Genomic DNA, 21,337 nt, shown 5'->3' on the forward strand with positions numbered 1-21,337 from the left:
TCTTGATTGCTGATCTGTGAATCCTGGCTCTGCCTTTAGTCCTAAGATCCTGTCAAGTTGAAACCTCTAAACTTGAAATAGTAGGAATAAGAATTTGAATGAATGAACACATGAACATAGGCTAGCACAAATCAAGTGTATACTGTATTAGTAACCTTGATGGTTTGGAAGAGTGTGGGTTATAGCTTACCTGTAATACCGCATAGCAGACTTGGTAAGCTATAAATCCCATCAGAGGGCTAGATCTGACCTGCAACTTTTTTTTATAAATAAGGATTTATTGGAATACATTCATGCACTTTTGTTTACATGTTATCTATGGCTGTTTGGGGCTACAGTGGCAGAGTTGAGTCATCTGGGCTGAGGCCATATGTTCCACAAAGCCTGAAATATTTACTAGCCTGTTGTTTACAAAAGAAGTTTCCTAAACCCTGTGGTAGTGAAATTGCTAACTCTGTCACTCAAAGAGACCAAGAATAGTAGTTAGTTCTCATGCTTACACCTTCTATGAACTTTTGGTCACTGACAACCTTTAGGAAAGCAGCCCCCCCCCATCTTGAAATCAAGAATAGTGATGTCTAGATGGGCTGAACAGGCTCTAGTGGATGAACTCACACTGAAGGACATCTGGGGACACAAACTAGATTCAATAGGCTGTAAGGTATCTGACAGAATGCATGAAGCCCTGTGGGCAGGCTATATGGGGGCTACAGATAGGGGAGTGGGTCTAAATATGATTACGATGCAATGTATGAAATGTACAAAACCTCAGTATATAAAATATATATTGAAAAAACTTTCTTAGACTCCTTAGGCTTCTTTCCAGAATCCAGGCATATGATACTGCCTGGATTACTGGCAGTATTTCCTATCTGGTTGGTTTTCACAGAAGATAAGAATTAAAATGTAACTTTAAACATGTCCTCTTAAGAGCAACTCAATCAAATATTCCTTGTCCTCTCCATTCTTTTCCATCAACTATTAAATCATTTAAGGACTGAGTTTACTGTCAATTGGCTAATTATTATGCACACAAGCAAAGAGGACAAAGATGGTCAGTTATGACGCTTATGGTCTGAACTACTATGAGCTTACCTTGGAATTTTACCAAGTAACATTTTTGAATGCCTTCTGGATGTTTGCCCAGGTTTTCTTTAATTTCCTGTTACCACTGTTATTGACAGTTTTTAACAACAAACAAATGCACGTGTCATTTTAGGACAGGGGTACAGATCAGAGTGAGTAAGAATGTGATCAAGGGGCCGGGCGTGGTGCCACACACCTTTAATCCCAGCACTCAGGCAGAGGCAGGTAGATCTCTGTGAGTTCAAGGCCAGCCTGAGCTACATAGTGAGTTCCAGGACAGCTGGGGCTACAGAGAGACCCTGTTTCAAAAAGAACAACAACAGAAAAAAAAAAAGAAAGAAAGAATGTGATCAAAATACACTGTATGAAATTCTCAAAGAGCCAGTAAAAATATCTTTTAAAGATACTGGAAAAAAGAATAGTAAAGTCATTTTTGAAAGGGTGTTGTAAGGATTAGGCACAGTAGAGATGAAGCACCTGGCTTTGGTAGGTGCTCAATAAACAGAACCTATCATTTCCACTACTTTGGGAGTTTCTAAGCAGAGATCATGTGATAAGATGAACATTTTAGAAAGTGCTGAGAGATTGTTCTTTTCTGGTCAGACCTGCTGTTGGAATGTATCATACGTGAACCAGGTAGCTTAAACAGCAGAAGTGCATTGTCTTAGTCCTGGAGGCCAGGAGGCTGAGCTCCAGGTGCCGGCAGGGTGGTCCTTTCTGAGAGATGACAAGGAGAAGCTTCTCCTTCTCTGGATCCCAATTTCTGGTAGTTCAAAGGTAAGCTTTGCCTTCCCTTACCCGTGGGCCAGCGATCTGAAGCTCTACTTTAATTCACGTTCATGTGGTAGAGATGTGCATGCCTTCTATGTCCAAATCATATTTTTTCATAAGGACACAGTCATAATGCGTAGGATTACCAGAGTGGCATCATCTGCAAAGACTTCAGTTCCAAATAAAATCACATTTGTAGATACTTGGAGTTAAGATTTTATGATCTTTGGGGAGATATAGCTCAGCAAAGGAGAAGGAGAAGAAGAACTTATGTACAGAATTGGTGATTGGATGGCTGTAAGAAGGCTTTTGTTCCTCTTTGGATGACCAAATAGGTCCATGGTGGTCAGGTAAGAAGAGAGGGAAAATGGAAAAGCATCAGCAAAGAGGCTCAGGACAGGACTTGGTGACCAGGTAAGGAGAAGAGAGGAGCCAGCAGTGACACTGAGGCTTCTACTTACAAATGGGTGGCTTGATGAAGCCATTACTAACTAAAACTGAAAGAAGGTTCTAGTTTCGAAGGAAGGGATAGGTTTATTAAGGTGAAGAGTGGTTCTATGGAAACACAAGAATTTCCTGGAACTGGAGAATGGGCAAAAGACAAATTGTTAAACAGGTACTATGCCATATATCAGTCCAAGGTAATAAATGGTAGCTTGCTGAGGGAGAGGCATGAGTAACAACTCTTCATGGATGGATGAAATCACCGGAGCTAGAGTGGACAGGACTTAGAGAAGTCTGGATGCCAGGACACTGGTAGCATGCATTCTGACATCATGTTCCCGAGCTTCTCTTTAATAACCACATGAAGACATTTATCCTACTTCCCTCTCAGTCAGTGTCATTCTGCACTTGTCAGAAACTGCCCTCCCTTCTGCACAAACACTTCCTGTACTGCCAGCTGATCACACCTGCTGGCCTGAGGCCAGACCAGTGTGTGATGGTTCCCGCCCAGGCAGAAAACACACCCCAAGCTCCTGGTTAGGGCACCCCTTTCTCCTTATATGGTAACCTGGCCTCTGGTTTCTCACATCACTATCAATTGCGATAACAATGATCACATTGCAGAGCGATGATCAGGATGAATGGGGGCAATGTAGTCAACGCCTTAGCACTGAGCTGGGCACATTGTAAGCCTTACTGGTATTTAACATATATTGACTTCTTTTATTATCATTTTTGGAATTTATGATGCCTCTTGCCTATTATTATTATTAATTATTAATGATTATTATTATTATTTTGCCATAGGTACCTACTCTACAGTATGACTCGAATGATCTTTCCTAAAACTAAAATCTAGGAAGTCCTTATGCCTCTATTTACTGTAGTTCCTAAGAGATAAGACCTTGTCCTAAAGTTTACTGAAGTCTTCATTACACAGGCATGATTGATCAAACTGTTGCCCATGGGCAGGCAACTTGACTTTCATTGCCCCTCTTTTACCTGGAAGCTTGGAGATAGAGAAGAAAAATATTCTTGTTGACTGTCCCAATCCTGAAGCTATGTGGGGGTCCCCAGTCATCTCATTGTAATATAAAAAACGCTTACTGCACTGGAAATTCCAACAGTTACAGAACTATGTGCAAGGAAACAGGTGGATTGCAATATTATGTTAGTTTTTCTTTTGAAAATTCGTATTATCAAACTTATAGTTTCCCTTTCTAAATGTTGAATTACCCTAAAACATTAACTTTATCTCTCCAAGCTACAAATGCCACCCCACAACCTTTTCCTTTTTACTGGCTTGCTTTCGTTTAAATGTTAACATTTAAAAATTTTATTATTTTTATTTTATGTGTATGAGTGTATTGCCTACAAGTATGTAAGTGCATCCATATCATGCAATGCCCACTGAGGTCCAAAGAGGACAGTGGATCCCCTGGAACTGGAGTTACAGATTGTTGTTAGTCACCATGTGGGTGCTGGTGGAACTGAACCCCTGTCCTCTGCAAGAACAGCCGGTGCTCTGACCCTTGAGCTATCTCTCCAGCCCTGAATGTTAAAGATATAGGTAAACTATATGTTCATAATTAAAAAGCAAAATAGCTTTGTGAATCTCTTAGTAAATCAAAGCAATTCTTCCCCCACTCTTCTCTGCCTGAATCTCCTGTTCATCTTGTTTTCCCCATGTAGTATGCTTGTATGTATATGTTTGATGAATGTAAAGCTTTGTCCATCCACCAACCAAGCAGTCAGTTCTGGTGGGTACCAGTTGAGTGTCCCTTAGTTTACCTCTGAAATTGTCTATATGGAGATCCCAAAGGTTGTTGGCATTGTCTTGACTTTCTGCTAAGGAGGGCGAGATCTTAGCACTCCCATCCAAGCCTATGTCTTCACTTGCTCATGTGCTTTTCTCTCTGTATAGTTGCAGGGCAATGTGCTCTCAGTGAATAAATACTAAATGCTTCATAGATGTGCACTGAACTCACCTTCCTATGCTCTGCTCTGTGGTGCAGGACTGGCACTTTGCAAACTAAATTTTCCACTCTGCTAGCTGGCTTTGCAGAGGGATAATGGAAAGTAGAAGAAAGCGAAAAAGGCCTTCACCCTATTTCCTGCTGCTGCTACCAGAATCATACCAGGGCTTTGTTCCAGCCTACTATGTCATCTGGTCTTAGTACTGGCACTAACTGACTTCAGGATCCCTCTCAGAAGTATCAATACCAACCAGGAGAACTATCTTCCCAACAGTATCCTAGCACTGTAAGGCCAATGTATTTACCTAGCTGGCCAGGACTATTTGTTAAAAGTCTATTTCGGGGTTGGAGAGATGGCTCAGCAGTTAAGAGCACTGGCTGCTCTTGCAGAGGACCCCGGTTTGGTTTCAAGCACCCACATGGCAGCTAACAACCATCTGTAACTTCAGTTCCAGGGGAATCTGACACCCTCTTCTGACCTCCACGGCATTGCACGACACGGGTGCACTAACACACGTGCAAGCAATACACTCATACACATAAAATAAAAAATAAAAGTCTGTTTTGTTTTTTCCAGCAATGATTTCAGAGGCCATCTTTGTCATAGGCAGTCATCTCTCAGTAACCACGAGGGTCAGTTCCAGGGACCCCTACAGGGGCAAAATCCATGGATGCTCAAGTCCCTTTTATAAACTGGTGTTATATTTGAATAGAACTTGTATATATCTTTTAAACTTATGATACTTAATGCAAATGCTATTCAAATAGTTGTTACACTGTATTGCTTAGAGAACATGAAGAAAAATGTCTGCATATACTCTGTTTTTTTTTTCTTATTAAACCTTAATATAGTTGTTTGAATCAGCAGAGGCAGCACAAGTGGACACAGAGGGCTGACTTCATTAGTTTGCACACATACTTGAGTATATTTCCGAGTTTCTAATTCTATCCCATTGGTCTGTCTGTTAATTCATGAGTTAATTCTGTCTTATTTTCTTACGTTGACTTCATCGAATATGTCAATGTCTGGTAGAGTTAGTTTCCTTTGACATTTTTCTTTTCCAGTGTTTTTCTAACTATTTTTCCAAGTTGATATTTCCATGTGACGTTTTCTAGCCCTGTGTGTGTGGACAAACCTGTTACAATTAGAAGGAGAGAATTACACGCTTGGGAGATGAGTCAGCGGATGAAGCACCTGCTGTACAAGAATAAGGACTGAAATTTGAATCCTTAGCACCCATATGAAAAGCTGGGTGACAATGCTGACCCACCCGTAATCCTAGCATTTGGGAGACAGAGACAAGGGATACCTGGTGGGCAAGCTAGCTCAGTACACTTGCCGAAGTGGTCAGCTCTGGGCTCAGCAAACGACCTGCTTCAGTAAATAAAGTGGAGGATTATCAAGGAAGATACCCAAAACAGCCTCCAGTCTACACACACACACACACACACACACACACACACGCGCGCGCATGCATCCACATACACCCATAAATATGAAAACATGTGCACACATGGTATGCACATACATATGCAAGACAGAAATAAAGAAAATAGAAAGGGAAGAAGAAAGGAAGGAAGGAGGGAAGGAAGGAAGGAGGGGGGGGAAAGAAAAGGGCTAGAGAGATAGCACTCAATAGTTAGAAGTATTTGCTGCTCTTGCAGAGGACCTGAAAGGAAGGAAGCACAGTCTTCTGAGTCATTTCCCTGAACATCTGCAGCAAGAGGTTCACATAAATCCCTCCTCCTCGCCTCCATGGGCTCACATGACTGGGGATATATGTTGGTCTATTCCATTGTCTGGGGTCTGTGGCGACAATTTGCCAGCTCATCAACAGCAAGCAGCCTCAACAGCATAGACATTCAACTATAGAATCCAGGCATGGGACAAGGAAAGGTGCTGATGATTTGCAATGGCTCCTGGAATCTCAAGACAAGCAGGGCAAAGTTTTAGTGAAAGTGAATTCATTCATTGCTCTTCTCCCAAGGAAGTCCCACAGCAAGTGAAAACCCAATAATGCCATAGAATAAAAACCAAGTCAAACAATGAGGTGAGATGTAGGAGGAGAAACTAGTCACCATATTCAATTAGTCACCATATTGATGATCTGACACGTGGTGAAGAGATTTGTGTAATAAGCTGAGAAACAATAGCTTCTCTATCTGGGCTGATGAGTCACCAGCTTTCACCAGCACATGCCATGATGTAGTATTTCCTTTCCTTTCTCCTTTATTTCCCATCCCTTTCATGATGTGGTATCTGTAAGACTCATAAGTGATGATGAAGATAAGGAAAGCTGTTAGAAAAATTTGTCAGGGACAAGCGCAAGCCATCCCTATTCAATGTTTGGTCTTTATGTTCAGAAGCAAAGGCTGTGTTAGAGTTCGTACTGAGAGTGGGTCCTGGGTGTTTGGATCCAGAGAGATTTGACTTCTTTGTGGGAAAAAACAAAAACAAACCAACAAACAAACCAAACAAACCAACAAACTTGCCATTATCATAAGATACTGCTTTTTACAGAAAGGTGCTAATGGCCAAGTCTTAGGGAGACGCATTCTGATGATGATACAAAAGAAGCAGTTAGCTAGATGACTCGCGATAAGAGGTCCAGCTGCTCTGCCAGAGGACCTGAGTTTGGTTCACAGCATCCATGTTGGGTGGCTCACAACTTCTGTAACTCCAACTGTAGGGGATCCAGCACCCTCTTCTGGTCTCTGAGGGCACTGCACCTACATGCACACAACTCACAAATGCGCATACACATCATTACAAATAAAAATAAATCTTAAAAATCCAAGACCTCAAAAAATTCAAGAATGTTTATGATACATGAAAGTCGAGCAACGATCATGTAAAATATTTTCGGAGACCTGTGAAGGGTAGCCAAGAAAATTAGCCCATTTAGAATCATTTGTCATTACAAGGAGCAGGGAAGCAGGTCTCTGCAAGGCCTTAGCAAAAATGTTTTGCTGGGTATGGTGGCAGTGGGAGGGTCAGGAGTTCAAGGCCATCCTTAGCTATATAGCAAGTTTGAGGCTAGTCTGGGCTACACGAGACCCCCAACCCCTCAAAATTTTGACTGAGCAACAAGTTTCTTGGAAAAAAATCACATTGCAAAGGGAAACTGACACAATCCAGGTGCTGTTGAGCTTGGAGAGAGTGGATACTGGCAAGCCTCAGTCTTGGAAAGCACTCCTGACCAGGGCTACTTCAAACAGTATTTCCTTTCCTTTCCAGCACACGTTATCATGGAGTGAGAAATGCTTTGTGTCAGTCTTCTGCTCAGCCTGAGAACTTGACTTAGAAGAGGAAGAATTTGGTGAGGTACAGTCAGACTGTACTTGAGATGAAGTCTAATGATCCACCTCTCCCAGGTTCTGGGCTGTGAGATGAAGCTCCTGCCTGTATGGAAAAGCAAAGGACATTCAGTGGCCAAGTTCAGCTTCCTACATGTGTGACTGAGCTTCTCCTTGTTTAACACACGTCCAGAGTAAGGGTAGGAATTGTCTTATTTCAGTTGGAAATATAGAGTCTGTATTTTGTTTATCTGTGGTCTGAACTGAGTATTTATGCTTAAAAAAAAGAAAGAAAAAGGAATAACATATAGCTCTCACACTTAAAAAGCACATTTTATTTTCTTATTTCATAACTCACATTTCAATACGTGCTCAGGCCTGTATGAAACCAAGATCCTAGTCTGACAGCCAAGCCTGCACTCCAGCCTGACGTGCCAGCAGGAGCCTCTCTTTTTTTAGTCTTGTCTAAATGTTCTTAGACGGCAGGTGTTTTTCATCTTGCTTTGGTTTGTAGTTTCAGCTCACAATTCAGTGCACTTTTGTGCTGCAAGCAATGCTCACTAACAACTTACGGTCTTATTTAAACTTATTTAAATTAATATATCGAGCCTACCTTTAGAAAACTTAAATTCCATTTTGTGTTGGGACCAATATTTTACAGACAGATATTGCATTTTTCTTATAGATTAAAGGCAATTTCTAGAAAGAAAAATTAATTTCAAAATGTAAGCTAAATATAATTGCAAATGTTATTTAGGAAAGTTTGGCTTAAATATAATTTTTGGTTTTAAACAAGGAAACAAAGTTCCCATTGTTATGCATGGTATATGCTGCATGAACTAACATCTTAGAATATAATTTTATGATTCTTAGTCTTCCTGGAAATTTTCTAAAAGTGGAAAATTAAAACGGTAAGAAGGCAAAAATGAAATTTTCTTTTAACTATACTCCTAGCTTATATTAAAGTTGATAGTCTTTGCTGTGAGTGAGAAACCACAGAGAAAGTTTATTTGGTAGACAAAAATAAATAGTCAAACAACAAAGCAAAGAACTAAAAACAGAGTCATTGAACATATTATCTGCCCAGGAGCACTTACAAATTATTATTGAGCTAAAAAATGTATAAGCTACTGGTAATGTTCATACACTAATATGTTCATACACTAATATACCAGGATCTATATTAGAATATTTATGTTCCTGAGGCCCCCAATTATGTCAAGAGCTGGAAAGTCTAGAGACCCTCTGGTTGAGTTTCACTGGAGTGTGATGTTCACTATATCCACCCGGGCATTGGAGCCAGGTGAGGGGCCCTAGTGGCCAAGACTCTTTCTACATCCTCTGGTACCTGCTCACAGAGTTCCTGAAATTGTTCAGGGCTGTCAGTCATGAATTAGCTTCCCTTTCATTGGCTACTGTCTCTGCCACGGCTTGACCCCTCCTTATTCAGTCTGGTAGGCAGCTCTTGAGGGAGACCCACTGAACTAGCAGATGCCCCCCCACCCTACCCCGATTCAGTTGCCTCTGACTCGTGTTGAGCCTGAGCTAGAGTTCCCTCCTTTAGTACCTTCCCTTTTCTCTTTCCTCGACTTGGACTTCTCCCAGCTTTCTGGGTCCAAAACAGCCACTTATCAGCACCTCTTTCTCCAACCTCTCTAGTTAGTGCCCTGTTATTTATTTATGGAGTGGTTTATCTTATTTGAAAATGATCCAGGTCCTTTCTGTCCCTGAGCCCTTATTTGCCACTCATTCTTATTACAAGCCCTGGCTGAGTTATATTAATAGTCGGTGACTCACAGCAGCACTACACAATAGTACAGCCACCAGAGCCACTTAAGTAGAAAGATAGGGATACATTGATTCCAGCTGGTAGGTACCCTCTCATCAACACAGCTACCTTTAGGGGATAATGGTGCCAAGGGACCTATTATTTGCCAGTCTCTTCATACAGATTATTTATTTAAGCTTCCCACACTTGTGTCAAGGGGATATTTTCTATTTCACAGATGAAGCTATGGAAACTCAGAAGTGTCAGTTGACTTCAGGTCACAGCTGGCACACGCTGGCCTATTTTTTTTTCCATGCTCAGGCACATAGTTTCCCCAGTGCCCATTGCCTTGACTTTAGCAATATCCTGAGGGATTTCAAGGAGATGTTTGTGCCCACCTGTCCACTATATTTCTACTTAGTGTTTCAGAGCACCCAGATGTGATTGGCAGCTTGTTTCCGAATGTTCTCAGTTGAAGTGCATAGGCTTATGGATGGGCTGGCTTTGGTTTTGCCATCTCTGCTAAGCTTGGCCTGATACCCCAGTACCCAAGAGCTGCCAGTGTTTGTACCATCCACGAACCTAATTAGCAGCTTTAAGCAAGCAGTACATTGAGTGCCTTCCTCTTTCTGTTCCAGAGGCCTCCAAACACGCCTGCAGCACCATTCTCTGTGATACATGGCAATCCTGCTCACTGAGGTAGAATCTAGGGTGGGCTCCTCTGCACCTCACATGTCTATATCACATGGTATATGGCTGTGCTGGAGAAGTTTCTGTTCCTCAGAGGAGTCTAGGCATCCTGCTATGGGACACTAGAGGGTTTGTCTCTGGTGTCTCAAGAGGGTTTGTTTGCAGAAGGGAAAGAACCAATATTAATTAAGCGAAATTCCCAAGGCAGACATTATACTAGCTGTTTTACGTACATTATCTCCTTTAGTCCTTATAGCAAACTAAGAGAGAGGAGTTTTAGAGCTATTTATTGATTCGTCTATAAATAACATTGAAATCAGAGTACACTCCTGACCATGCTCCATTGGGGTGAGGCTGCCAAATGCAAATTAGAAAGAGAGTTTCTGGAACACATAGTCCAAGGAAATCACAAGCACTGACACAAATAATTATGAACACCATGGGTGCTGTGATGTTCACAGCGTGCTCAGTATTACAGCTGTAATCACTGCAACTATTGGAGGCTCTATGGCCAAATCCTATTACTTGTATTGCTTATTGATTCCCCATAGCATCCTTATGAGAACTACAATAACAAAATGCTCTCTCTCCTGCAGAAACTATGGTTTAGGGAATTAACTAACTTGTCCAAATCACCATTAGCACAGGATTAAAGAAAAATTTTAAGTATTGAGGCAATGTGATGTAGTGGTTATAAGCAGGAAGGGACCAGGCTTCATGGGCTCAGATTTAAACTCTGCTGTTTGCTGGTTACTTCATCTAGGAACAATGGTTTAATCCTTTCTCCCTTAGCTTTCTCCGTCTGCAAAGTGGAGATAATGGTCACACCTACCCACGGTTATTTCTCATGTTATGAATGAGGAGACTGAGGCTGAGGTTGCAATCTCTGGTCTATGGCCAAGGGGAAAAGCTGAGGCTAAGCAGAGTCAGTGCATCTACTGTTTTTCATGTCAATCTCTAGGAGAGGTTGGGTTATGTCCCAAATAACCACAATGTCAAGTTCATTCCGTGTCCCCTTTACTATGGTATCTGCTGTGTTTTAGATATAGTTCATCCCTGCTTAAACTCAAGTTGAAATGTTGTTGCCAGTGGCTTGGTATTGGGGGGTGGGGTCTTTAAGGACTATTGTCCTTCCCCTGAAATTGGGTTGCTTCTCTCGGGAATTGATTAGTTCTCAGGAGAGAGGGCTATTGTGAAGCTTCTACCCTTTTCTCTTTATTTTATTTTTAAATTTTTTATGTGTATGAGTGTGTTGCCTGCATGTGTGTAAGTATACCCATGTCGTGCAATGCCTTTGGAGGTCAGAAGAGGACGTCTGATTCTCTGGAACTGGAGTTACTGATGATTGTTAGCCACCATGTGAGTGCTGGGAATTGAACCCAGGTCCTCTGCAAGAGAAGTCAGTGCTCTTAACTGCTGAGTCACCTCTCCAGCCCCACATCTGCCCTTTTCTATCACCTTCTCTTCTCTGAATGCTTATTTGCCATACTCAGACATGCTTCTACCATTTGTTGCCATCCACCACATTATGAGCCATCAACAGGCCCATGTAACCACCTGACCCTGAACCTTCCTTGCCTCTAGAGCCATGAGATTAAATAGACCTCTTCTCTTTGTAGATCTCCCAGTCTCAGGCACTCTGCTATAGCCACAGAAACAAACTGGACTGAGATAATATCAAAGAAAGTAAAATGTCCAAGTACCTCTTAAAATGTCACAGGGCTTCTGTCATTTGATAGTTTTCTCTGGATGCCTTTACAGGGCATCTCCCAGGTACATTATTTATGGCAACACTTCATTCAAGAGCAATGTACACAAATAGATGCCCATGTGTGTGTGTGTGTGTGTGTGTGTGTGTGTGTGTGCCACACTTATATATATACCCTCATAGCTCTCTCTCTCTCTCTCTCTCTCTCTCTCTCTCTCTCTCTCTCACACACACACACACACAATACATGCGTATGAACAAGCAAGGAAAAAGAGCGAAGAGGGTCAGCCTTTCTAGACAGAAAATTTATTAGATCCACTGCATGGGTGGTTGCCTATGTACTTGGCTATGATGGGGCTATTTCATTTGTGGAAGGAATTTTTTCTTTGGGATAAAAGAGGCTTCTTTCTGACAGAGAAAGAATGGAAAGGTTGCAAATGATTCCTATGGAGAAGTGCCAAACCCCCACCGAAGGTGTCTGTCTTGTGTAACTGGTATTTGAAGATTGCATTGCCAAGTCCATGTGTTTTGTGAGGATGTCTGTAGACAGCAAGCCTGGTATTTGTCCTGGAATACACACACACACACACACACACACACACACACACTCACTTTTTGGCTGGGCTGGGGTGTCTTGGCTGCCAATATAGTTTTGCCTTTGCTCCAGGGCCAGCTGATAACCCCCATTAACATGCAGAGATGCTGGCAGCTTCACAAGCTGGTCTCACCTCTGGGTAGATTGCTCCATAGCAGTTCCTCCTCTTCTCACCCCTCACCACAACCTTATTAGGACCAAGCATGTTTTCCCTTTTACCTCAGACGTGCATCTTCTTGTCTGGCCTCTTGTTTTCCTCCTGTACAGATTTATGAAGAGGATTCATGGAAAACCCCTGATCCTCAACTGGTCCTAAGAATAAGACTAATTTCATGAGGCATCTAATGGTTTGCATTCCAGCCCACATCTCAGCACTGTATATCACGACACTCACACATAGGCAAGGAAATCCATTGTTTGTATCTTTTAACCAGGCACCAAGTGCGGATATTTTTTCTTCCTAAATGTCTCTCCAAACTACTAGCTTTCTTTCATCTCCAACTGTGTCACCAAGATACAGATCCTACATTTTACCAGGCCTTCTCCCCTAGAGCAACCTGCCCCCCATCTCCCTGCCTTCCATCCTTCTCCACTCAGATTCGCTCCCCACAGGATGCTCTGTAAAATGCAGGTCTGATCTTGTGAGTTCCTTGTTTTTACCCTTTCAGTGTTCCCGTGGTATCTCCAAGACTGGGATAGGGCCTAGCTCATGATGGAAATTTCTGGAATAAAATAGACCAGACTCTTCATATTAAACCTATAGAATATTCATTCTGAGAATTTTTTAAAAACAGTCACAGCTGCTAACTTAATGTAATTCTCTTTTTCCTCTTTTTAATTTTTTGAGGATTTCATACATTAGTAGTGTATTTACATTATTTCCACCCTCTTGTTCCCCACCCCAACTCTTCCCAGGTCCTCCTCCTACTCCCTTTCAATGTTATGACTGCTTCTTTTAGTATTATTGTTGCATGTACATACAAGTATGTACATACTGAGCCCATTTACTGGTGATATATCACTACCTCATATATATATATATATATGAGGATGGGTAAAGGGGAACCCTCAAACCCTCATTCACGACTTGTGGGGACGCAAATATGTATGTGTGTGTGTGTGTGTGTGTGTGTGTGTGTGTGTCTGTGTGTGAGTGATGATGAGACGAAACATTGTGGGGAAAGCCTCAGACTGTCCACACTGTGGTACAGACTCATCCAACCCATTTTCCAGGCTCCTCTCCAGTCACCACCTGCTTCTGTCTAAATTGCTTCTCCCCGCCAGTCACCATGCACACGTCTGCTTCACACCTCTGCTATGTGTTTAGGGCTGAGTACTAGGATTGGATAGCCAATCAGGGAGCTCATCCTGAAGAAAACTGTTTTCTCCCCCTCAGCAGCCATTGATTGACTGTAGCTTGTCATGTAGAGGTGGGACCTTGTGATCTGTCCCCTGACTTCACTGGCATGTCAGCAGGTGTTGTTGTTATGCAGGTTTTGTTTAGATAATCATATTGTTGAGACATGATGGGTGCAGCTTCCCTGTCATGTCTAGAAGATACCATCTAGCAGTGGGTGTTCTGGTCCTCTGGCTCTTACAATCTTTCTGCCCCCTCTTCCATGGTGTTCCCTGAGACTCAGGTGTTGAAGTAGCATTGTAGATGTGCCGGTTGGGGTTGGGCTTGGGCTTCCCATGATTACTTATTCTCTGTGTTTTGATCAGTTGTGAAACTTTGTAATAGTCTCCATCTGCACAAAAAGAAGATTCTTTGATGAGGAACGAGAGCTACACTTATCTGTGGATATAAAGATAAGTATTTAGAATACAATTAGAACTTGTATTGGTTTAAGAAAGTGGCAGCCATAGATTCTCCTCTAGAATCTATCATCTCTCCAGCCATGGGTATTTGCCTGTGTTTACTGTACCAGTCAAATATTCCCTCGCACTGAGTGGGCCGTAAGTGCAATTAAATTGCAGTTGGAGCCTCCAAGATAAAAGTGCCACTACTGCACCATTAGGGATATTTTGCTGGGCCAGTCATTGTGGTTTGTGGGCTTTGCAGCTGGGTGGAATCCATGATTGCTTTTCTCCCTTGGCAGCTTGCATGGCACCTTTTGTACTATGTCAGCTAGTCTTCAGGGAGAAGGTTTCCAGGTCAGTTCCACTTTGATTCTTCCAAGTCCCATGTCCAAAGTATGTAGTGTTTTCAGCAATGGGGTCTTACCTTCAAGTTCCACGAGTCAACTGAAGCATACGGCAATAGCTTACATTGCTTTGGGGGTCTCTTAGGCTACTCTGGCCAATAACTGAAAGAGAAGTTTCCCCTGGGATTTTTGTTAGATAGCCTCAGCTACACACATAAGTTTATAAAATAATATGCTAATTTTAAGGCTTTTTCAGGAATCCTTGATATTAACTCCTTTCTCCTTCTCCCTCCATGTTTCCCTCCCTCCTCTCTCCCCAATTAAAACCCTCCATCTTTCCCATTTCCCCCTTGACAGTGCCCCCTCTCTAAGGCTCCCCCCACCCAGTCCCTTTCTACTTTCTTGGCTCTTGTGATTACCTCAGGACATATACTCACATTTAAAGATTTGGAGCTAGGATTTACAAATAAGAGGGAACATGTAGCATTTGTCTTTCAAGGTCTGAGTTACCTTACTTAGTATAATGTCTTCCAGTTCCGTTAATTTATCAGAAAATTTCATGGTTTCACTTTTTCTTTACAGCTGAATAGAACTCCATTGTTTAAATTACCACATTTTCCTTATCCATTCATCCACTGAGGGGCATTTACATTGTTTCTATTTCCTAGCTATTATGAAAAGAGCAGCAATGAACATGGCTGAGCAAGAACCACTGTAGCAGGATATAGAGTCTTTGGGTATATGTCCAAGAGTGGTATAGGTGGGTTGTATGGGAGATCTACTTTTAGTCTTTTGCGAATTCTCCACAATGGTTTCCATGGTGGTTGTACCAATTTGCGTCCCTATCAGTAGTGAATGTCCCTACGTCCTCATCAGCATGTGTTGTCAGCTGTTTCCTTGTTCTTAGACATTCTTACCGGAGTAAGATGAAACCTTAAAGTAGTTTTAATTTTCATTTTCTTGATTTCCAAGGATGTTGAATACTTTTAAAGATATTTCTTAGCCATTATTTTTCCTCTTTTGAGAACTCTCTGTTCAGATCTGTTGCCCATTTAAAAATATTTCTATTAAATCTTTGAGAATTTCATACAATGTATTTTAATCATATTCAGACAGTCTCCCCTATCTTCATGGCACCCTACCCCCTGATTTCATATTTCCCCTATTATTTTTCTTTTTATAAAGGCCTGTCAAGTCTAATTTATGTTCTCCAAATACTCCTGGAGTCTGGTCAACCTATCAGGCATCACACCTTTAAAGAAAACTGACTCTCCATCTCTCACCAGCTATCAATTGCCAATAGATCCTCAGCCAGATCTGGGGCTTCTTTCCCACTTCCTCCCCATCCATGATGACTTTTTTACTGGCTTGGGTTTGAACAGGTTTTGTGCATGCTGCTGCAAGCACTGTGGGGTCATATGTGCAACTACCTTGTGTTATCCAGACAACACAGTTTCCCTGTTATCATCTACAACCTCCTCTAGCTCTTACCATCTTTATACCCCCTCTTCTGCAATGATCTCTGAGCCTTGATAGCAGACGGTGTGATATAGGTGTCCCATTTAGGGATGAGCATTCCACAGTTTCTTATTCTCTGCACATTGGCCAGTTGTGCCTCTCTTTGTTAACTGCCATCTGCTGAAAGAATACGCTTCTCTTGTGAGAGTTGAGAGATGGACTGATCTATGGGTATAGCAACAAGTCCTTAGGAGTCAGTTTCATACTAAGTCTATTTAGCAGAATAACAGTAGCTTCTCCCCTATGGCCTGTGACGTGTCTAGCCATAGATTTTGGGCCCTGGTAACAGTGCCATGTATGGGCTCCATCTTGTGAAGCTGGCCTTAAATCCAAAGCTGAAGGTGGTTGGTTACTCCCATAACATTCATGCCACTATTGTACCAGTGGGCATAGCTTGCCAGGCCAGTTATTATTGAGGCTCACAGGACTCATAGTTGGGTAATGTTGGTTGTTCCTTTTCTCTTTCAGCAACACATATAGCACCTTCTAGTACTATGAAAGTTAGCCAGTAGAGATGAAGCCTTGAAGTCAGAAGCAGCTTGATTTCTCCTGTTTGTTCTATGACTCAGAAATGCAGTGTCTTCAGCAATGCGTACCATAAAGTTCTGGTGGGTAACCAAGAGCAGTGGCAATAATCCAGTATTGCTTGAGGGTATATGGGACTTCTGTGGTCAACAACTCCAAATAAAGGAGTCCATTCCTGGCACTGGGCTTTTTATTCGCTACCCTGTGGTGTCTGGTAGAGCCATTGAACTGTCATTATTGAGACTCAAGGGTAATTCAATTTAAAATCTCTATATTGTATATGTATATATTTTAAGAAGTTCTATAGCAGTAGGTTTCCATATGACTTTAAAAAAATTGGATCAATTTTCTTCTTGATTCTTTTTTGAGTTCTTTGCATATTAATTCTCTATCAGATGTACAGCTGGCAAAAATTTTCTTCCTCCCTGTGGGTTTCCTTTCCCCTTGATTGGTTGTTTCCTTTGTTGTACAGAAGCTTTTTGTTTAATGAGGTCTTACTTGTCAATTGTTGGCATTAATTCCTGGCCAATGGAGTTCTATTCAAAAAGTCCTTTCCTTTTTTCTTACAGGGTGCATCCTATCTTTTCCTCTAACATTTTCAGCATTTCAGGTTTTACATTGATGTCTTTTATCTACTGGGAGTTGATTTTTGTGCAAGGTGATAGATATGGATCTAATTTAATTCTTATACACATGGACATCCAGTTTTCCCAGCACCATTTGTTGGGGATACTGTCTTTCCTCCAGTGTGGTATCTTTGTCAAATGTCAGATGACTGCAGTTATGTGCACTTGTGTTTGGGTCATCTGTTTCATTGATCTACATGTCTGTTTGGGGGCCAATATCATGCTATTTTTATTAGTATTGCTCTGTAATATAACTTGAAATCTATTATTGTAAATACTCCAGTATTCTGAGAACTCTTAAAATGGCTTTGTCTTGAAAATATCTTCTAGTTTAGATACTGTTAGACTCAGAGGAATTTTTTATTTCATTTTAGGAGACACTTTTACCTACAATTCTATTTTCTGTGACTATGGGAATCTTCTGGGAAAAATGTTCTATTCCAACAAGAAATGCAATGTTGAAAATGGAAGGGACCAGAAATTTGACATTCTGCATTTAACTTTACTGAACTCTATAATGTATTTTGGTTCTTAATAAATTGACTAAAGGGCACAGATTCAAAAGGTACAAAGGTCTACAGCAGCTCTCACTAACGCATGAGCCACACCTCAAGCAAGAGCACAGCTCTCCACTCACAAATGAACATTGTGAAAATGCAAGGAACAATTCTGACTTTAGTTCCTTGAGTTGGTCTCTTCCTCATGAGGCATCTTAAATATCAACTATGATGATATTTAAGAGATGGAAAAACTGAGGCATAGAGAAAGGAGGAGTGTGCCCAAGTCAGAAACAGTGAGTCACACAACCTGAATTAGTAATTTCACCTCTTGATTCACAGAGCATGAACACACAGCTCCCTAAGTCACTTGCATGGAAGATAACCTTTATCTAAGATAATCAAATGACAGAGACCAAATCAATGAAATCCGCAGGGTAGGTGACCATTTCAGCACAGAATATTCCCATTTCACTATAGGCTCATATCACTTTGCAGTGTCTAAAGTGTAGGGTCAAAGAAACTTGTTCCACAAATTATGTATAAATTACCTTAATTATTATTATCATAATTTTTTCAGTAAGAAGATAAAACACACAAAGGAATTTGGGTGCTGGAGAGATGGCTCAGTGGTTAAGAGCACTGGCTGCTCTCGCAGAGGACCTGGGTTCAGTTCCCAGCACCCTCATGGCAGTTCACAACTGTCTATAACTCTAGTTCCAGAGGATTTGAGTCTGTAACTTTGGTTCTACAAGGTCTGATGCCCTCTTCTGGCTTCTAGGGGCACTGCATGCACATGATGCACATATATACACATAGACAAAGCACTCATACATACAAAAAGAAATTTTAAAAAGGAATAAATCTTTTAGTTTCAATTCTATATTGGATTTGAACATGGATCTTTCTGACTCAAAGGTGAGTGGTATTCTTTTTTCCCATTTCCTCCCCAGATCTCAGATTACAAAAATATAAGAAAATTAAAATAAAAGAACTTAAGAGGAAGAAAGGCAAGCTTAAGTATCCATGCACATACTTTTAAACTACTCATACCCAGGGCTCTTGCTACGAAGGGGTCATTTCCTACTCCATGTGAACATCACCGTCAGGCTTCCATGCAGAAGCTGAACTCAGGACATCATGGCTCTGTAGGTGAATTTTTAGGAAGAAGGAAGCAAAGTTTTCATTACTTTTTCTTTATAGACCTCAAGTCACAGCTTATTTTTATCTCAATTATTAGTTTGCAGAAGATGATTTTCACTGATCTCTGCAAATATTGCCATTCCTTCATCAATTTATTCATTTAATCTATATGCTATTCTCATTTTCTCACCCACAAATAACCGCTGGGTTTATTGTATATTTTTTGTCTGAATCCTTCCTTACATGTGCATTTTCATTTACTGCATTTTTTTCTTTTTCTGATTTGATGTTATTTTAGAAAACCTGCACATTTACAAATCTTGGAATCCTTCTATATTTACAGAAAAAGTGTAGCAGTATTTCCATACACCTCATGCTAAGCCTTGTTTTCTTCTTAATGTTTCACATTTTTGCGATATGTTTACCACAATGAATGAGCCAAGTGCTGATGTATTATTATCAACACAATTCCATCATTTATTAGGAATTTCCCAGCTTGTTTTTCTATTCCAGGGTCTTATCTAAGGTACCATGCTATATTTAGCTGTCCTGACTCCTTCAGCTCAGCTTGCCTGTGAAGAATTTCTTAGGCCTTCTTTGTTCTCGATGACCTTGACAGTTCTGAGGAATGCTGGTCAGATATTTGGTTGAATGTGATTTGGTTGTGATTTGTCTGTTGTTTTTCTTGTGATTACGTTATGGAGATGGGTTTGGGGAGTTCAAGCTCCATTTTCTATTATGTCATATAGAGTACCTTCCAGCAACAGGACTTACTCTAGTGATCTCAGTCTTGAGCATCTAAGGCAATGTTTGACAGCTTTCTGTATTCCTTCTCTCTTTCTAGACTATACTCTGGAAGAGGCTCCTATACCCAGCCTCTTCCTAGAGAATAGGAAGTTCTGCTCCTCAAGGGAACAGTATTTAGATAAATTATTTGGAGTTTTTATGAATAGAAGATCTGTTCTCTGTCTATGTGTTCACCTAATAGTCCGTGGATTCATAGATATTTATTTGTGAACTCTTTGGCTTAGTTCCTGTGTCCTTTTAAAAAAAATTACATTTTTTGGTTTATTTTTATTTTATGTGTAATGAGTGTTTAGCCTGCATGTATGTATGTAAGTTAACCCCTGTGTGCAGTGCCCACAGGAGATGCCCTGGAACTGGAGTTAAGGATGGTTGTTAGCTGCCATATGGGTGCTGGGAAATGAATCTGGGTCCTCTGCAAGAACACCCAGTGCTCTTAACTGTTGAACCATCTCTCCAGCCCCATTAAAACTTTAAAAAAAATTATTATTTGATAATTTTATACATTTATGTAATGTATTTTGTTCATGTTCATCTTCCATTACCCTTATTTTATACCAGCTGGGCTCCTTCCCAACATTTTCTTTTTATTCCCCCGCCTCTGGTGTGTGTGTGTGTGTGTGTGTGTGTGTGTGTGTGTGTGTGTTCCACTGAGTTTAATTAGTGATATATGTTTGCCTAAGTATGGGTAGGAAATTATTTCCAGAGTATGGGCAATTAATCAGTGACCATACTAGTGAAGAAAACTACTCCTCTTCTCACAGCACCATGAACTGCCAGTAGCTCCTCACAGGGGCGACACTGCACAAGTCCTTCCTTGATTCATAGTGGAATGCTAACTGGCCCAATTTTGTGCAGGTAACCACAGCTGCTGTGACCTCATGAGTGTAACAGCCATGCCATGTTCAGAAGAGAGGATTTCAGAACTCCATCCTATCCTCCAGCTCTTACATTCTTTCTGCCTTCTCTTCAGTGATGTTCCCTAAGCCTTGGTGGTGGATGTGGTGGGTGATAAAAATGTCCCCATTTGTGAGTAAGAACTCATAGTCTCTCATTCTCAGTACTTTGGTCACTTATGAGTCTGTGTTGACTGCTGCCTACTGCAAAATCTTGTCTGACCAAAGTTCAGAGCAACCTGGTCTGCATTTTGAATAATTTCATTTTTCTTTACAGCTGAATAATATTCAATTGAGTTTCCATTAGTTTTTGAAAGTTTCATACGTACATTTTGGCATTATATTCATTCCCATATTACCTTACATTGTCCCCTTTTCTTTTTCAGAGCCCCTTCTTCCCAACTATTCTCCCAGTAGGTACACAATAAAAAAATGGCACCTCTTCTCCTATAGCCGTTAACAGTCAGTGGCTCTTCTGGAAGGGATAGAGCCTTGTGGATGCCTCCTCCATCCATGATGGAGTGTTGAAGGGCCCAGTCTTGTGCTGGTGTCTGTGACTAATGCATGTTTATGATTGCAACAACGTCATATCTGAGTGACAGCATTTCATGGGACACCTCCCTATCCTCTGACTTTCATTCTTTCCCTCCATCTGTGATGCTCTTTGGGCCTTGGGAGGAGTCCTGGTGTTTGGACCAGTACATTTTACCATGTATCTACCATTAGAGCATCATATAAGGTAATTTCACATCCTGAAGTAATCGCCTATTCAACTTTTCTCCACCTCATGACTCCTGACAACCACTCATCTGTTTATTGACTCTACAGTTTTTCCATTTCCAGAACTTC

Source organism: Nannospalax galili, unplaced genomic scaffold, assembly GCF_000622305.1.
Source record: "Nannospalax galili isolate Female #2095 unplaced genomic scaffold, S.galili_v1.0 scaffold39, whole genome shotgun sequence".
NCBI classification, from domain to species: Eukaryota; Metazoa; Chordata; class Mammalia; order Rodentia; family Spalacidae; genus Nannospalax; species Nannospalax galili.